Source organism: Patagioenas fasciata, chromosome 7, assembly GCF_037038585.1.
Source record: "Patagioenas fasciata isolate bPatFas1 chromosome 7, bPatFas1.hap1, whole genome shotgun sequence".
In the NCBI taxonomy this organism is placed as follows: Eukaryota; Metazoa; Chordata; class Aves; order Columbiformes; family Columbidae; genus Patagioenas; species Patagioenas fasciata.
The window spans coordinates 7,886,463-7,904,964 of record NC_092526.1 but is presented as its reverse complement, the minus strand read 5'-3'; the positions used below and the strand labels follow the sequence as shown (position 1 = coordinate 7,904,964).

The 18,502-nt window shown below is 37.0% G+C and overlaps 1 protein-coding gene across 4 annotated transcripts in view; it reads left to right on the top strand.

The window, feature by feature from the left end:
* MGAT5 (alpha-1,6-mannosylglycoprotein 6-beta-N-acetylglucosaminyltransferase) overlaps nucleotides 1-18,502 on the top strand; it is a 122,596-nt gene that overhangs the window by 21,314 nt on the left and 82,780 nt on the right. Inside the window, exon 1 of one of the 4 annotated variants that reach the window (XM_065840550.2) lies at nucleotides 2,289-2,306. The exons of the other annotated variants lie outside the window; for them this stretch is intronic. The gene's annotated coding sequence lies outside the window, so the exon portion shown is untranslated. Of the gene's footprint in view, nucleotides 1-2,288; nucleotides 2,307-18,502 lie in introns of those variants that run through there. 4 annotated transcript variants of the gene reach the window in all.

The window sequence follows — 18,502 nt, the reverse complement described above, 5'->3', positions numbered from 1 at the left end:
CTTATATAACAAGACAAAAATTATGATGTTTAATAAGAGATTTATTCTGCATGGCAAAAAAAAAATGAAGTATTGTTCTGTTATGAGTCAAACCACTTATTTTGCCATCTAGTTCGTTATGTGCTAAGTAGGTTTATGCCACCACTCATTACAGCTCATAAAAGTCACCATAAAATTACTCAAAATAAGAGTGTTAAAGTGTCTTGCTGTCATTAGTTATCCAGTTGGTTTGGTTTTGCTGTCAAGTTTGTAGATAAAGTGTGAATTTTATAGTTGCAGATGGCATAGGATTCGGATAGCATGCTGCTTTTCATTATGGAAAGACACAACCTATATCTAGAAGCTGTAACTGAAACTTTTTTCTGGTCATAGCTACTGCCTGTTCTCATCAGCAGTGTCTACAAATCTACTGTACCAAGTCTAAAAGCAATAGATGCAATAGTGATAATGGTCAAGAAGTCAGTGATGCAGCTTCTGAGAACAGTACCAGTGAGAGGCTTTCATTGACTCTTTGTGTTCCTTGCCCAAATGGCAATCAGTCAAGATCTGGAGCATAACTGTGTAAACTGAAGTGCTCACTTCTTTAATAGTGCAGCTCATAATTTCGAGATGCAACTTTTATTGTAACATGCTCAAATAATTTACATGTGGGTAAGATCCTAGAGTCTGCATCTTAGAAACTGTTGGCATTGTGGAAAGAAAACTAGGCTATGGCACAGAAAGTGATTTGCATCAGTCGTGTGACCAATTGATCAATCACTTCATAATGATTACTTGATATTATAATAAGATTTTATCAATTGATAATGCGATAAAAAGTCTCAATACTTTACAATAGCAAGCTGTAATAGTAAAAAGGTAATATCTGTTAATAAGTGATCCTGGAAAATTTTGTAGAGGGTATATGTTTTTATAAATTCCAGTTAAGCTGAACAGGAGAACTCTCTGAGGAGAAAACTTCAGACTGATTTATTTTAACAGATTCATGCTCCAAATCTCTTGATACATACAGAAGTGTCAGCTCCAATTGCTGTAGCCCTACAGGTTTCAATTATTTTTGTATGGCTTTACATCAATAAATTTGGGGTTATTATATGCTGTTTATTTTTTTTTTTTAATCAATAAATAATGTATGAGAGTGTTCAGGGGTAGCAGGCCAGTGACTGTGTCACATAATACATCTAAGTGTGCATCTCATCTGGGAGATGAGACTATAGAAGTGCAGAACTTAAATGGGAACAGCTTCTCTGGCTTTACTGGGATTGATGTGGGTAGGGTATGTCAATCTGTTAAAAATTAGGCTCAGAATTTGGTCAAGAAAGAAGTTGTATTGTCAGATTGCAGTGTCAGAAGTACACGATCCCAGATCATTTTAAAGAAACTCTAAAGCAGTCTGGTAGAAAGCTATTGTTTGTTTGCCTGCCAAGGAGTACATTTACAGATGTATGTCCTAAGTGACTGTAGATAAACTTTCAAACATGTCTTTTTAAAACTGTAACATTAAACTGGAATGTCACTTTCGGTTAATCTCTGTTCAAAGAAAGATCTCTGTTTTCAATAATTTATGTGGAAACTGTATGAAAGATTTAAAATGTGACAGCTCTGAAATAAGAAGATTGATGCTACTGTAGTATGATCTGATTTGGACTCTGACCTAATTTTAGTTAGTGATTGCTGTAGGACTTTGTGGGGTACATGAGCTTATGACTTTTGGAGATTACTGGCTGATATTTTTAGGCTACCAGCTAATCCTGTTTAGGAAGAGGATTTTAATCTGAAAACTCGCAGGTCCATAAATTCTTCCTGTTTTGCTTTAGAATGACAACTGGAAAACGTACAGCAAAAGCAAAGGAGAGTTCACTTATTTCAAACTGTCTTGTACTGTGGACCTCTTCTAGATAGTGATTTTCTGTGTACATGTTGAAAAAGTGCTATTTTTCTTCAATGCTTAAACAGAAGGAAGATCTTCCATTGAAGTAGTTAATTTTGCACATGCTCTAAAAGATATATGGAAAAAGCATTGCATACACATTGGCCCAAAGATGTTTTGAGCCTTCCCTTCTGGATTTTTCCTATGTTGCCTTGTAGCTGTTTGCAAAGCAGCCAGACTATAGATAAACTAACAAATGCAAATTCAGTTCCATTTGCTTGTTCAAGAACTTTGTTCCGTATATAAACACTGTATTCCAGATGTTTTCTACTTGTTAGAAGTTGCTTTCATATGCTTGTAGGGTATGGCAGAGAGAACGCTGTTCATTCCACACTTGGTATGGGGATGCCATCTGCTTCGTCTGTTAATTTGGAAGGTAAGCATTTTGTCACCTGTTTTTGCAGATTGAGTCCAAAATGCTTATCAGTCGAATGTAGGAGGTCACCTTTGTGAATTTCTATTAAACTTTGTAAAAAGTGTAAAGAAGCAGAAAAATAAAGGCCATTGTAGCTTGAATGTTGGAGTGTCATATGTAGGATTGTAGCTCCTGTAGCAGTTTCATTCCCTTTTTGTTGTATGCCTCTTGATGGGAAGGGAAGCCAAAGTGAGGTGGAGAAATGAGAATTTGTACTGAAAGTATAATGTATATGAGTAATACCACTTTGTATTGAAAATATTGCTCAAACTGTCTAGTTTTTGTTGCTGGTTTGGCATGCTAATATTAATAGGTTTTGCTCTTTTTAGTGAAAGGGCATATGTTGGACTGAGCTTGATGTAATACATACTTTGTATACTCAAATCTCTTTTATTGCCATTACACAGAAAATTCCTGTGATGGCTTGGTGAGGTCCTCATCTCTTTGGTAATGGGGGCTGAAGTGAAAGGGAGGGGAGTAGGAGGATGTCACATGCGCATAGGCAATGTCATGTCTTACATGACATCCCTGCATCCCAGCACACACAGTCATGCTCTTGTCTCCTGAAAGCAGAAAAGGCTGCAGTTCTGTGGGCAGCGTTGACAGTGAAAGAGAGCAACTAACTCCCGAGAGTTCTCCCACACAAGTCAAGACAAATCTTGCAGTTCTGCAGAGCAGTGTGGTTTTATTCTTTTTTTTTTTCTTTTTTTCCTCTCTGTTGCCTTCCACACCAACTCTTGAGAGTAATTTATGGTGCTTTCAGGGAAGAAACTGATTCAGCTACTGCTCATCAAACTGCTGCTGGGCTAGGTGCAGCATTATCCCTCACTGAGGCTTTCTGTGCCTCCTTCGGTCCTTCAGAACTGCCTTAACAACTGGCCATGTCTGCTTCCTTATCTTCCTTGTCCCTCCTCTTTCCTTTCCAGTTTCTGTATATCACTTCTGGTTTTCATGTGCTCTCACAATATAGAAACAAACAATATCAAATATTTGCAAAACTTGATTAATCTGTGAAAGTTTTCTAAATCTGAAAAAGCTGAAGCGGTAGAGATTTGGCAAACATTTAATTATCTGTATGCAGCCAGTCTGAATATTGCATAAATCACAGTGAGTTTCAGCTTTCTGCTCTTTACTGACCTAGTTTAGATATGCTGGCATCACTCACATGGGAAGAGGCTATGCTGCCTAGATACTCAGGTTGTTTGGACGATTATTTTTTTTTTAATTGCACAACTTGGATTGTGAGGCATCAAAAGGAGGCTGTTTGTGAGAATGGTTTTGATTTAATTTATATTTGGAAGCATGGGATTAAGCACATTCATTACACTAAGGGAGACTTCTGTTTTAAGAGCTGCTAGTCAAGTTCTATTCACTTCGAGCACATTCCTGAAGAGTGCATGGTTGTACGGATACTTGGAAACAGACATTTTAAAGCAGAATAATGGAGTCTTACTCACAAGGCAACACAGGAAAACCAGAATCCATCTCTGAGCATGAAGATACCATTGAGAAAAATCAATGGGAAGATTGCTGTTTAGAAAGGAACCTAAAATAAGGCAATAGCAGAATACAGTAAACCCAAGCTTAAATATGAGAATTGACCCAACTTGTCTTTGATTGCTTAGGATGAAAGTAGAAGCTTTTCACACACTGGCTTGATACTATGCGATGTATTCTGGGACTGTCTGGGAAACAGAATGGGCTTTGTAGTAACCTGTATAAAATGTCGTTGATAAAATACTGTAATTATGGAAAGCTGTTGAGTGGAGCAATGTCTATAACTATTCTCTCTTTCATACTTGGGATACAGTTCTTTCAAAAGAATTTCAAAAGACTTGTCTCATTTACATGGCTAAATGCAGCCAAAGTTTGTGGCCAAAAAATATTTACTTGTATTTGATGCTTGTTTTTTTGCAAGATTTTAATGGCTTTTTCAAGTTAATGGTTCAAAGAATTGTGGTATTGGTTCCAAAATCTTAAATAAAATTAGTTGTTAGTAAAACTTAGTTGTTAGTAAAACCAACTGTGTGTAAACCAAATAAGATGCTTGGAATAGATATTCAAAGCATGAAGCTTGCTCACGTATTCTCTGAAGTGTTAGTAAGCCTTTGAAAGTCTATCCAACATGCCAGCTTGGTACCTTGGACTGTGCCTCCAACGTGTATGTGCTCACTTGGATTGACACTGACTGCTGTTGATGTTACTGAGTCTAGTTACACATACACTAATATTGATGCTGTTCTTCGGTATTTACAATTCTGTTAAAAATACTTACAGCAAATCAAGGCTTCTGAAATGGGCAAGTCTAAGCTTATGATAGTAACAATATAATTCCTCAAACAAGTGTGAGCAGCATTAAAATACCCATTGTTTTTAAAACACCTTCACAGTTAACAACACAGTCAAAACTAAATTGTCCTCAAACCCTGAGTTATTTTATATTTAGCATTTAATGGTGTAGTGTATTTAAGTACCATTTCAACATTAAAAATAGTGTTTGGTTTTTCACAGATGACACCGTGCTAACAGGAATATTAACTAAATTGTTTCCACAACGTTTATGAGTACTTCTAGAATGTTCACATTCAAGTACACCATTTGGGATGGTGTGGCTGGTCTGAAGTGTTAAGGTTTGAGTGGTTTTCAAGTCTGTCAAAATAAGTTGCCTTACCTCCTTAACTTTTTGATGGGAGGGGTTATACGTGTTATGACATAGGAGAAGAGGTCAAGGAGGAGGCTGAGGGAGCTGGAACTGTTCAGCCTGGAGAAGGGAAGCTACATTTCTACAATCCAGAAATCACATTCAGCCCTTTGAAGGCAACCACGAGGCTGATGTGGCCCGCAGTGAAAATGAATTTGACACCCCTGCTCTAAGTCATATTTGTGTATTCCAGATACACATCAGCGTGTCTGAATCTGTGAGTGCTATCGCAAATAAAAATATTTTTAATATTTTAATATTAAATATTAAAGTAGATGTAATGAATGTGTATTGCATGAGGTTAATGTTATGATTCCTAAGTGGTTCAGTGTATCAGTAGACTAAGGCATTTAAATACTTAAAGGGGCAAGGGGAGAGAAAGGCCAACTGCCATTTTAAAAACTGAATATGAAATCTTACACTGTCAAAAATGATCTTGCTTTTATGTAAATTAACACTTAACAGGTGTTTGAAAAGAAACACAGCTTTTGTGGTGAGAAACACTTTGTCCATGTTCAGCCAAATGAATGAGTTGTAGAAATTCTAAAAAGTTAATTTACTTTCTTTTGAATCTTATTAAAAAAAAAAAAAATAAAAGAAATTTAAGGACTTTGCAGGGCTGTAACAATGGGTCAATAGCAGGCATTGCAGTAGGAGTTAAAGGATGATGGAGAGATCGGGCATAATGCTGAAAACATAAATGTAAAGACAGAGATGTTGCTTTTGGGTTATACCTTTTCTTTTCTACTGCTGCGAAGCAGTATACTGCTAATGACCTTTTCTAAAAAAAGAAATTGAAGTGCGTTCAATGGTAGGTTGTTCTTCTCAAGTGTTATCAGTGTAATCACTCAATGTATTATGTTTAGTTTTCCTAAATGAAACTGACTGCTATTTTCATTACTTAACAAAAAAAGCAAAGTATGTGAGTGGAGATTGTTTTTATAGTACTCTTTATTTTCTCACTATTGTAAACAAATGCAGGGGTTTAATTTGAGTAGCATCATTAACATGGATTTCTGAATAATGGAAATTATTCTTTCTTAAATTGTTGAAAATCATTTTTTTTTTTTTTAAATGGTGTAATCCGTTTCCTTAGACCAGCTTCTAACTATTTTGTACTGAATCTGTTACCTGGCACCAACTATACTAATTTTTCTTTTCCTGTTGCTGGACACCCAGCATTTATAATTCTCTATTCAAGATCAAATGAATTATTGGAAAAAGAACAGATTAATTTTTCCTGCTACAGAAATCAGCTGTGCGTATGCATAATACTATGTAAGCAATCCAACAGTAACTCTGTGTACCTTCACAATAATGTTTTGCACTTCTGGGTAGCTTTCTAGTTTTTTGTAATATCCTTTGATAGAATGCACTGAAGTAGTTAATGATGGCTTTCATATCAGTGAGTCATGGGTAGCCAGGCTGCTAATTTAATGAACCAGAAGAGTAAGACAGGCCTGTTGTGGTCACAGGGTATATTGATTTGAGTGCAAGAGAAAGTACATGTGAGCTCTGACTCTGGACGCTAACCTGTAAGTCTGTGACTGCTGTATTTATCAGGACTGGTGGCATAAGGGAGGACAGGATTTTGCGCTTACCCACCAAGAGTGTATTGCTAGCCAATACTCCAAGCTCACAGACTAGAATTCATATCTAACCAGTGGGGGTAAGTGCTGCATCCTCTTGAAGTAATGGGGAGCTCTTGTAACTTCTTCAAAGTGTAAATAGCCTTCTTCAGCTAACATACAAGTAGTCAAGCCATCAGTTCACTCCTACATCTCTGGCATCTCTCAAGAAATCTGATCTCGGTACAGTTCCCCTGGAGGCTTTCTGTAACATGCATCCAACCCGCAGAAGTAGTCACGTCAGAGGACTTGCCAGGAGAATCATAGACTTACTTAGATTCATAAAGACCCTTAAGATCATTGAGTCCAACCGTTAACTTGGCACTGCCAAGTCCACCACTAAGCCATGTCCCTAAGCGCCACATCTACACATCTTTTAAACTCCTCCAGGGCTGGTGAGTCAGCCATTTCCCAGGGCAGCCTCTTCCAATGCCTGACAACCATTCCGGTGAAGGGAACATTCACCTGCTTCTACTGTTGACTAAATCTGCTTCAGTTTGCAAGGAGTAAAATGTTTTGTTAAAGTTTTCCTTCTAATCTTTTTCTTCTTACCTTCAGTGCAACCTGTGTTTGTCAGATCCCTCGGGGCTGTCATTGTCACCGTGTGGCATCAGCTGTGCAGTGCTAATGAGTTTCAGGAAAAGGGACCAACAGTCTTTGCCTGGTACAGCACCTGCAGGATCTTTATCAGTCTTGTCCTGTTTTCAAGAAGAACAATAGCAATAGCAACAAATTCTCCAGCAGGGCCAGCTTACTAGCATTTTGGTGAAGTCCTGGTTGTAATATGTGTTTTATTAAATTTCTTAAGAGCCTGCAGTACTTGAGGAAGTTATAACACTGTTAGGTTTTCGGGTTTGAGTGACTGACCTAGGCAAACTTTTACTGAACTAACTGGAGACAGAAAATTGCAGTGTTCCTAAAGTATGCTGTCTCATCTGCCTGTGGGTTGAGTCCTGTCCTAAAAGGTCAGTCTGTCCTGCCTATCAGCCACATTTTTATTCCATCTGTTAATATGAATGTTCTCAACATGATGCCAAGAAAGAATTTACTAAATATGTACTTTATGTGTGTGTGTGCTTGAATATATAATCCTTGAATGATCAAGTTTTCCTGCATACCAAAATTAAACAGCTTTTGACCACCCTCGCAAAAGACAAATGATTGGAAATGACTTCCCGTGACTTTCATCACATATCTATTTTCTTTCTCCTTAGATGATTCTTCATTCATGTGGGATGCTAGTCTGTATAAGAACTATTTTTTCATTCATATCTATCTATATACACAGAATATATATTGTGAATGTATTTATATTCATAACATAAAGTATATTACTATTAAAAATATCCTGAATTCAGGTAGAAAACCATATGATATAAAAAGCTGAACATTATATTATGATTTCTTGTTATGAGGATGATTAGGAATATGTAAAGCTTAAAATGTGGTTCCCCTCAGTTTTTCAATGTGTAAGCAAATCATGAGAAATAGTTGAAAATGTAACTTTCAGTAACAGTTCTCAAATCTCAGTAAGTTTCCTTATTCTTATGAATTTCTGAGTTACAGCTGTGATTTAACATGCCTTTCCAAATGTAGCAAGTGTGAAATACAAAGTCTCAAAGATTTTTTTTTTTCCTCCTTTGACACATTTAGGAGGATGGGAGGAGGGTGAGGGGGGGAGAAAAAGCTGGTGTTGAAAAATTCAGACCTCACTCCTACTCTTTTATGAATTGCTGTTAGTATTCTTGTCTCCATGTGTGAGCTTGAGGTCCAGGCTTGTGGTTTAAGCTATATAGAGAGATAAGATGCTTTTATACAAGAATAAATGTGCACAGATGGAGATAATCAGAAGTCACTTAAATGTGTATGTTTTTTAGAGGTGCTGAAAGCCCACAATACCCAGTTGACATTGATGAGGGCTGCAGGTGCGGAGTATGCTCAGACATACCCTAAGAGTCTGATTTATAGAAGGTGTTCAGGCACCTACAGGAATACTCAGAAGTGTCTCATTAAGTGCAGTGGGAGTTGTATATTTGGGTGTGTTCATAAATCTCTTAGATGCCTCTTTGCATCTTTATTGAGATATCTTTAAAATTCTTCATTTTTGCTGTGCTGTTGACAGTTGTTGTAATTAAAGGGAATTTTTTTTTAGGACTTGCCTTATTGTTCTAAGTTAATTATAAGAAATCCTAATGTTGTGGGTTGAAGGGTAGAAAGAACAAAAACTTTCAAGGATGGTACTTCACGTAATATGAAGGATTTCTGTGGAATTCCTTAACCTATTTTATACATTAAAATTCAGGAAGGGGACCTTCTGTACTTTAGAAGTTCTTAATGAGAAAAAACAAACACACAACTTTAAAATCCCTGCTTCTGTAGTTACACCTCTGAGACATCTATTCTTTGAAACTTAGAATAAAAATAATCTTAGAATCTGTATACAAATTGTGAGCATTTTTTATTGACAGTCATCTGGTGTGACTGACAAAAACCCCTTATTTTTCTTTGTGTGTTACTTCCATTTAAGGCACACTTCTGTAGTAAAGGAAAATGTTGGTGTTGGCAGAGATTCAGAATTTCTTCTCATTCCTTAATAGTCATAGTGATTAAATGTGGATAGCAACATAGCTTTTTTTATTTAATAATAAAAACTGTAAATGAGTATTTGTTTTTGCAATGACATATTCTTGCATGTAATTCCTATAGTGCACAGTAAGCCTCCATTAAGCTAATAAATCAAACTTTGTGTTCCCAAAACTTAATCTCCTTTCCCAGTCCTTCCTAGCCACAGCATCAGACTTTCCTTCCAAATTCTGAATGTGAGGGTGTGAAAGGAGGAAAAGGAAAAAAAGAAAAAGCAAGCCTTTCACAAATGAGGCCTTGCTGTGCTGACATCCCTGAAGTTCTGTATTTTCCCGCACATACTAGGTTGACTGTGATCCCCTTACATGTTCTTGGTTTTACTTTGAGTCTCCCCCTCCTATTCAGCAAGGAGACCTTGCTTCCTACCTCCACCTGGGCCATGTGCTGCCCACAATAGACTTTCCTATCAGATAGAGACTCCAAAAAGCATCTTTTTGCTTTTTCCCTTGTTCCTCCCTAGCACAGGTAGGAATTCTCCCTTAATCTCCACAAAACTATTTCACTGTTCTCCTCAAATCTCTTCTGAAAACTCTACTTTGCTGTGATACCTACAGGAAAAAAAGGAAATGAGACTCCCTGTCTTGTTAGTACTACTTCCTAAGGTTTGTTTCTTTGTGTTTCCAGTCCATCTGCTCATTGTTATCATCTGGTTTTGCACGGCTTGGCTCCTGGGCACAAGGCATCTCTTTGTCCTTGGCCTAAGTCTCCTAATCCATGTGTAGGATTTACCGTAATGCAAATATTAATACTAGTCTAGAGGGGCAGGTCTAATGCTAAAATCCTGTGTGTCAAATATGACATGATCACTTGTGTACTACAGTGAAATCCAACCACTTGTCTAGGAGATGGCAATTGTGGTCATTTCTTTTTCTTCGCTGCTGTTCTTGTTTTTATTTATTGTTCTACAGGCTATACTGTATTGTACAGTTTGACACTTAGAATTTAACTTTTCAGACAGAAAAATACATACAAGAATTGTAACTTGGGAAAAATGTGGTCAGGGTTGTGGGGTTTTTTTGTGATTCACAGGAACCACATTTGATTTGTGCATCTTTTTTGGTGTGTATGTGTTACTTGAATTTTATGCTGTGTCCTTTCATTTTGACTCAAAACCTCTTAACTAGTTAGTCTTTAACAATACTGATTGACGAGCTAGTTTCTCCGTCCTTCTGCTTTAACTGGAAGCTTAGATCAGATGGAGATGAATGGATCATCTGTTTCACTGGAATTTGTAACCAACCTTATCTTCTTACAAATAGTCTTATTCTTTTAATTCTGTTTTCATTTTAAGTGGTCCGTAAGATATGCCATCTGTTGAAACCTAGGTGTTGTTTTTCTTCTTTGCCTCAATTCACTCTTTTTGTCATTTGGGTTTTGTTTTGGTTTTAGCCAGTACCATTTAATTGCTTTTCTTGAAAGATTACACAACAGGTATTTAATATTCTTTGCAAACCTGCTATTCTGAAATTTTTTATCATGCTGAAATTAAAAAAAAAAAAAATCAGCGGAGGAGGAAGAACAGAGAATGTTAGTGAATATATTTTTATTTAAAATAAATTCAATTCAGTGGATGACCTTTTTTTTTTTGTAATTATACAACACTAAATTTAAAAATGAATTGTCAAGATTCTTGAATAAAAATTGTGGCATGTCTTGGTGCTTTTCTATTTTTGAAAGGGAAAAACTGTCTGCTCCTTGAAAATGGGTTTCTTGGAGTTGGCTTTAGTGTAGGGAGTTTTTTGTCAGTGGTTTTGCTGACGCTTCTCTAAGGCTTGCTGGTTTGTGTATTTAATCTGCCTGCTGTCTGTTTGCTTGCAGCGTTTGCATGTCACTTCAATTTTACTCATGAAACTGTTTAAGCAGTGCTAATGTGAGATCTTTGTTATTCTTGGTTCCTACTTTGTCCTTCAAGCTCCTTGTGAGCCAGCTGGGAGGAGATCATGAGAGAGCATGGGGACATGATAGGAAAACCCAGATATAAGTTGGTCAGTGGTGGCACCATGTTACTTGTGGGAGAGGGAGAGAGGAAAGGCAGGAAGGAAGGAAGGAAGGACACTCCCACCAAAAGACCTTTATCTGAATGAGATTTTTCTGCTGTACTGCAAACTGAGTATGACTAGCAATGGACATTGTGGAATTTTGCATTACTTACATTAAGAACTAAGCACAAAACCATTTATTTAGGTATGCATGCAATCCGTTGCTCTGTCATTAACTGGGGCGACTGTTGCAAATGAAACTCTACCTGGATTAGAGCCCAACAAGCCATACCTTCTTAACTCCAGTACCCTCTGGATTGCAGTCATAAATCACAGTGACCTACTGCAGTCAGTGCATTGAGTGCTGTGCAAGTTGCAAGCCAGCTGGAAGCATTGGCCATGTCTGTTTGGAAAAAGCCTTTGTTTAATGACACAGATATGTTGGGTTGGTATCTTTTCTCTTGGTTAGGCTGATAGAAGCGTTCTCTGTTTTATCGTCCTCTCTCTACTTCAGTTTATTGAAGATAGTAGCATAATGAGATGGGTTTTGGTTCTCAGCACTTAGAATTGACTCCTTTGCAAGCCAAAGCAGGGCTCTAGTTGAGACTTCACAAGTAACAGACCTGACAAATTGGAACCTTGTGCTTTCAGCCGAACTCACAAAACTTGTTACATCTAGAAAACAAGTATTTGGTGAGTTGTTCTTTTGTTCGATTTGGAGTTTCAAGTTTAGATGGCATATAAGCAAAGGGGAAGAGGGAACAGATGAAATATTGAAATCATACTTCATAAAGAAATCTGAAAAATGCTATTTGCACCAAAATCATTCTGTTCTTTTGCACTATGTGTTTCTTGATTTGTGCTTATATAAAAATGCAGAAAGCATGTTATGCAAGTAAAGTGTTTCTTTGCTTGACACTCACTACGCAGCCACCTGTTAAAACATAACGGTATTGATGATTCCCAGTATGAGATATGAAAGCTTTGCTGCTTGTGATGAAGTATGTTTACTAACCTTCAGAAAGCAGATTTTGTTGCTAGCAAAGTAGAATTTGAAAGCCTGATAAAGTGAATGCGTATAAACTTTCAAAGTAGCACATGGGTTGGAAGACAGTTTTGTGCTAGTAACAGAAACAGAGCAGCCAGCTGCCTTATGCTGTGGAAAACTTCACTTACCCTGTACCTTGCAAACTGCAACCGTGGACAAGGGTGGGTTTTAAAAACATGTTATTTTTTTGCTATCGTCATATTTAACAGTGTCAAAAAACCCCTCTTGACACTCTTGCACAATATTGAATGTGAGAACACTTAACCAGTAGCCTAAACTCAGCTTCAATAAACTTAATTAATTATGCATTGTCAGACCATAGAGGGGAAATTGTTCTCAGAATAAACATGGGGAAACTAGTGGAAATTGCCAAAGCCTATACAGGATGGTTAGTTCTGTCTCTTCCGTCACCTGAAGTTAGATACGTGGGTGTACAGTGTTTCTGAGTATCTCTGCCTATGTGAGTGTGTAAATGTGTTGAAGAGGGTGGCTGCTTGGGAATATTTAAAAGTATTACTTACAGTTTTGAAAAACATAAATGTAAAGGAACTCTGAATTGTCACTGACCGCGTGGAAGGAGGTAGTGTTCACCAGTTAAGTAGTTAATGTGACCCAAGACCTTAGAGTTCCAGATCTGTAAGTGCTTAATATATGATTTATACCAAATATTTTCATAATCCTGCATGTAAATCGTGAACACATTCTTGCAGTGTCTGTGGTTTTATTTCCTATATTGTCTCCAGTATCCTCTGCCTGTGCTGTAACCTTAACATAGACCCATAATGTCTTATGTTTTGTCCCCCATGACCACTGAGAGTTGTAGAAATGATTATGCTTGTGCATTTATATACGTGTAGTAGAACAGATAATATTTACTCACTAAGGACAAGATCCTTGTAGTGTAAATCAATGCGAATGTTTGGAAGATAAATTGCATAGATATCTGACCCTATGAGAATTTAATTTTTTGTGAAGTTGATATATTGATAAGACTAACAGTAATATTGAGGAATAGTATTTCTGAAAGAGTTTCATGTTACCTTGGATAATTTATTTAAGGAAGGTCTTGAAATAGGAAGCTGTAATTACTGTTTATGGCTTTCTCATAAATGAAAATGCTCCTTATTCCTCACTCGAGCTGAAAGATTTATCAGCTTAAGTGTATCAGGAAATACTGAGAACTCTTTTGACAAGTGAACTGTTTATCAATAGTTTCAGTCGTATTTGTAAATGGAAACTTATTAGTTATGCATCACCAGTTGCACTTGCAATCTCCTTTGTGTCTGTTGGCGTATCACTATAATGTTGATTTAGTATTATTTAATGTTCTTTGATCTGTTTCCTTGGGCTTGCCTGACCCCGGGTATTCAGCCATCCACTTTGTTTAGCCCCTGTCTGTCAGGCTGCTCTTTCTAGTACCTTTTAATTTCCTTACCATAGGTTTTGTTTACTCTCTCTTAGCCTTACCTTGAAATGTTTTGTTACCTCATCTCCTCACTTGGGGCATTTGTTTTTCTTGTCCCTGCCTCACCTTTCAGTTTCTTAAACAGCTTAATACTTTCTTATAGTGATTTGCCCTCCACACTTAGGACTTGCAAGCTGGTTTTGCCTCTTACTAACTGTTGTTTACTCTACAGCTTTCTTCTCATATTTGCTATTCTGCAATTGCATTTATCACTGCATCAGTGAAATGCTGAGGATATTTGCTAATTCTTGTTCACAATTAAAAAGGAAGACCTGAACTTTGTTATCCTATACATTTAATTTGTTTGTAATCTGTTACATCTAAAATGTGTGAATACCAAATTTCTAGTCTAATTTCCTGATGAACCAGGGCTCTTTCAGTCATCTGGTTTTGGAACTTGCAGTTCCCATTGAAATGCCAGTCAAGCTGGTGGTGAAATTTCTGTACGCTTTCTGTAAATTAGTAGCTGGTTCAGAAGCCCCCTGCTAGCATGGTAAGAAAAAACATGCAATCAGAAGAAATGGTGAAAAAATAAAATGCAGAAAACTAGATTGCTATTCTTCTTTGAAGTATTTGCATATTGTTACAACAGTTAGATGGCTGTAAAATGGATCGTATATGGTCTGGGCAGCCATAGCATGCTGCAGGAATTCAAGAAACCCTTTTTGATGCAGTTACAGGTCATTCAAACATAGGCTCAACTGGTTTCAAGTGTGTTCTGTCTTAGTGAATCTGCAATTATGTGCCAGTATAACCAAATACACATAAAGGAAGGGTTAGGGATTTTTGTGTGCATTTGTGGCCATTATCGTTACAAATTGTGTTATGTTACTTGAGAGAATAACTGCAGGTCATTGATTTATGAGTTTATTTCCTTCGCATTTTCTGTGATGAGTATCTATGGTATGAATGAGTTGGTAGTCCAGAGTTGGTTGGAAGGAGACTTGCTTTTTTAAGTGAATTGATAACTCTGCTAATAACACTTCGATTTATATAGTGGAGTACTCTTGGAGATGACAAACTTAATTCCTTTTGAATGAAAATATTCCAGGAATGCAAGCGATGTCCTCAAAATGTTGGTATTTAGTCAGTAAGACCAGACTAGATACAATCCACAGCACTGACCTCCCAGTACTGACACCCACACCCCTGAGCTGAAATACCTATGGTGTGAATGGCAGGTCCTCAAAACCTATCATTTGGGTTTGCAGATACGCTCCTGCTCTACTGTGGTGCTTGCTAATGTAAACAAAGGTTTTGAGACCTAGGGTGTGATTTTATGGCTATTAAAGACAGACTTCAGGCTTCATTTCCTGGTTTATTTAAGGATAACTTTCATGTGTAAATTCTAACTAGATCCTTTGAGGAAATTCGTGACCACTCAAGCATTCAATATTGTAAATAATTAAATTGGCAAAATGTTAACATTTACATTTGCTTTGGAACTGCACTACAGGAGGAATAAAGGTTTGCTTTCAGTACTGAAAATGAAACTACTTTTGCTATCAAACCTTGAATGACAATTGACAATAGCCTCAACATAACATGCTTTGGAAAGGGGGCCTTTCCAGTAATGTCGATGATTTATAAAAAGCATTGAGGCATCAAAGAAAGTGAATTACCCAAACCGTTACTGCACTGTGGACCAGAACGAGCAGATGAAATAGCTTTCTGAAGTAATAATAGATTCTAGCTATCTAGGGGACCTGAAAACTTGGGAGTGAGAGAGGCTAAAAAGAGAAACATTGTTATTTATGATGGGGTATAAGCAATTAAGAGAGCTGATGGGGTTCTGTATCTGTCCTTTAGAACTATATGTTGTGGATCAGCTCAGAAACTTTTGCTACTTGCTAGGAATTTTTCATATTTCCTGAATTGTGGGGGTTTCTTGTGTGTCCTCCCGCCTTTCCCTGCCTATCAGTAGTGTAGAGGGAAACTACGAAGTGATATCACTGATTGACTTTTCTTGTGCTGCCACTGCTGGCTGCTTTCTACACTTGACTTTTTTCTTTTATTTTTCCTGCCCTGTTTAGCTCTGTAAGGGTTACAGCTGACACAAAACTCTTCCTCAGAGTTTGCCAGTACAAGTTGTTCTACAGCTGCTTAGGGATGGTGAAAGATGGGAGGCTGTTTTCCACCTACTCAAAATAGTTCTTAAGTTGTGCCCTGTGATATGCTAAGTACAGTTCATAGTGTTTGCAAAGGAAGCTTGTATAGTTTATTAGATCTTGCAGATAACTAGAAAGCAGCACAGTGGTTATAATAAAATAGGTGACAGATTAGAATGTGGTCGTGTTTGGCCTGATACTGGCTCTCCTTTGAAAGTACTGTTGTGGTCATGGCCAAGTTGTTTGCTATTTGTCGTACTTTATGGTAAAGCTCTAAAATTCGTAGCAGCATTGTGAGAATCATGTGCAGAGAGGTTTTACATGAAAGCTCATATTAATATTTACTTATGACTGGATGGATCAGAACTGCGTAGGTGTAGAAAGTTTTGTCTAATGCTTTTTTTAAGAGTTGCCCAGTGGCTCCCTCCCACTAAGGTCCTGTGCTTTTGGAGGAAAAGCATTACTGTCAAGCCCTACTATTGCTTTAAAGTTGTGTCTTGTGTGACTGTAGGTTTCTAACTGGGCTTTATTGGGCATGTACAGGACTAGATGCATGTCCCTTTAAATATTTTGACAGTGGGAGTGTTATGTTTGTGATAAGAGGTTGTTAATAGTTTAAAAGTGAGCTGTGTAGCTTTGATGCTGTTGCTAACCCAGGAGCACAATAGTCACTCCTCAGTTAGGATGGGATAGATTGCAAAGGTGATCTCTGTGTGACAAATTGTTGCTACTTACAAAAGAGAAATAAGGAACAATAAAAGCTTTCACTTAAATTGAAGTGCTCTTCTGGTAACAGCTGTTGATAAAAAACAGTGTTGATCAACAGAATACAAGTGATGCAGGAAATAGGTTAAAATATTTTGCTGTCCTACTAACTTTAAAATTAGATATGAAGCAAATTGCAATTTTGTCTTTTTCAATAATAAAGAGAAGGACTTAAATGCAGAAATGAGAGCAAGGGAATAATCAGCGACTCTGTTGCTTCCAAACAGGTGAGTATGTTGAAATTTTAATTCCGTTAAATTTTGTGCTTTGGAGATTCTGCTTGTATTTTTCAGCCATTTGTCTAGCCACATAAGCTGGAATGTGTTCAAAATGCTAGCCAAGAACAAATCCATTGGAAGAAATATTATACTTTGACCAAGGTTCAAGATGTTCTAAAGCAACAAGAAATAAATATTTCTGATGACTTATTTAATGTTCAGCTTAGTTGTGTTTTCTTTCCTCCCTGTGATCTGATATACACTTTCTTAATAGCACACACATACTAATTCCCTGTGTATTTCTCTCTACTTTTCCTCTGTTTTAACTTGACTCTTTTATCTTTTTCCATTGGCATTTGTCCTTTACTGACAGTTTGGATGTAGGATTCTGTAGCAACAATTTGTTTAAACCCAATTTAATGAGAATTTTTTTTATTTGATTATCCATCACCCCCAGCAAATAAGAAATTCAAGGAAGTTAGTTTTCTTACATAGATGTACTTACATTTTTGTCTTACGTTTTTGAAAAACCTGTTTAGTTAAGATACAGTGAGTGCTTTGAGCATGAACGTGTTTGGATCTTTCCTTAAATCTTGTACTTTATGTTCGGCTGTCTATCTGGGGTCCAGCAATTGCACAAGATTACATTTAGTGTGTTGACCATCAAGTTGATAAGGGATGATAGTTGGGCATCCACATTGATCAGAGCGAGCTTGCTGAATACAAAGAACTTTTTGACTTCTGTGAGTTGGACAGAGCTGCTGTTTACTTTTTTTCTGTTGGACACACTGCAAGATATGATGTAACAGTCTGATTTGTGGTTAATAGCAGTGGGTGATACTGGAGCCTGGAGCATCTGCTTGATGCAAGAAATGAGCTAATGGATCCAATTTCTATATAATAAACGTATTTCTTCTTGGAGTGCTGAGTAATTTGGTTGCTTTGATTATAAGCTGAAGTTAATTTTATTATTTGTTTAAAATGAAGCTTTCTGAGTAAGGTCGTAGTGATGCTTGTAACTCTTGCTACCACATTTATACTGTGTCTGTAAGTTTCTTCCTTGTAAAATAAATTTTTAAAAAAAATTTTGCTTATCTCTTGATCAAGCATGCTGACATCCCAAAATGTTCTTTTTCAGTTAGAAAATGCTATTTTGGGCATCTTGTATTAATGCAACAATAAAATGAAGGTTATTAATATACCCCGTACTTTGCCTATACAAGGCTGTAAGTGTGTAAATTTCTTTTGTTTTTTCAAGGTTGGGAATATTTCTGATTTTCTGAAGTTCAGGGAAGTCCTATTCATAGTCCTAAAATTCATTCAGTTTTTGATCTCTGAGAACTTCATTAAAAGAAGATCAGGTTAGTTTGTGATTCTGGCCTTAGATGCATAGCCTGGAGTGTTTTTAATCAATAAATAGTATTTGAACCATGAGGATTTCAACCCATAAGGATTTTTCCTTATGGAATTTCCTGTAATCCTTTTTTCCTTCATCTTCTGTGTAAACCTTCCTCCCTTTTGTCCTCTTTCCTCCCTGAAATATCAGGGTAAGCAAACAACATGAAAGGAGGAACATCTGATGGTTTAATTTCTGAGGGACTA